Here is a 1,240-nt window from a genome sequence, read left to right on the forward strand (position 1 = left end):
CCATAGAAGGCACCTCTTGACACTCAACTTTCCTTGTTCCCATTGCTGTGCTTTCCCTCCTGATTGGACCCAGATTGATGCACAAAGCAATAAAAATTGTACCCTCCGAGATTTCCAAAAACACTCCCAGAAGGGATAGTGTCTCCCCTGTGGAGAACCTCTGCACCCCCTGGGAGTAGCTAGCTGAGCCAGGAGAGCTCAGGGGGCTTGGACCCCTCTCTCCAAGCCCTGGGGGAGGGCTTAGACCCCCACCAGGGGTGCTGAGGCCCCTGACCCCTGCCCCTGGTTGTCGTTTCCCACTCTAGCTTTTATTCCATTAATATTCCCCACTTCCTCCACACTGTCTTCCTCCAGCTGGTCCCATGGGCTCCATTATTCAAACTCGGGGAGGAAATCAGCACTGCACAGATAATCCACTGTGGCTGACAGACAGGGTCCCTGAGACAGTCCTCCCAAACCCCAAGTGGAGTGAAGGGGGTCGGGCCAGGCTTAGTCCCAACCCAGGTTCCAGGAGGTCTGGGATGAGGAGGCCCCACCTGCTAGCCTCCCCAGACAGCTGCTGCAGCCCCAACAGCAGAATCCTCGGGAGGGCAGCCGGTGTAAACAGGCAGACAACCCCTCCTCTCCCTGGGGGCCGGATGTGAGTGTTCTCGTGTCCCTGTGCAGCTATGGGCAGGGCTGGAGTGGGGGCCGGGTAGGAGTAGGTTCCCACCCTGCTAGTCAGGCAGCCGGGCTCCAAAGAGGATGAAGGTGCAGGGTTGGCTCAGCTTGAAGGCTTCCTGTGCCCCCCATTCTCTAATGCCCTCTAGTTTGGCTCCACCTGCAGCTGCCCCTTCTCCTTCCATCTGGTTCTCTCCTGCTCCTCCCCGGCTCCCTTCTCAGCCTCTCCCTGGGCCTGGCTCTGTTTATAGACTCCCTCCTCCGACTCCATTTGAGTCCCTCCACCTGCCTCTAAATCAGGGGTGGGCAAACTTTTTAACTTGAGGGCCACAAGGAACAAAAGCATGGATGGAGTGTTTGTGTGAACTGATATAAATTCAAAGTAAACATCATTACATAAAAGGGTACGGTCTTTTTTTGTTTTGTTTTATTCATTTCAAATGGCCGGATCCAGCCTGAGGGCCGTAGTTTGCCCACGGCTGCTCTAAATCTTCCCCTTTACCCTCCCTCCTCAGGGGCTTCCTGGCCACCCCTTATCTCTGGCTCACTGTCTCCATTTCTCTCATCCTCACACACCTCC

This window comes from Myotis davidii, unplaced genomic scaffold (assembly GCF_000327345.1).
Source record: "Myotis davidii unplaced genomic scaffold, ASM32734v1 scaffold386, whole genome shotgun sequence".
Taxonomy (NCBI): Eukaryota; Metazoa; Chordata; class Mammalia; order Chiroptera; family Vespertilionidae; genus Myotis; species Myotis davidii.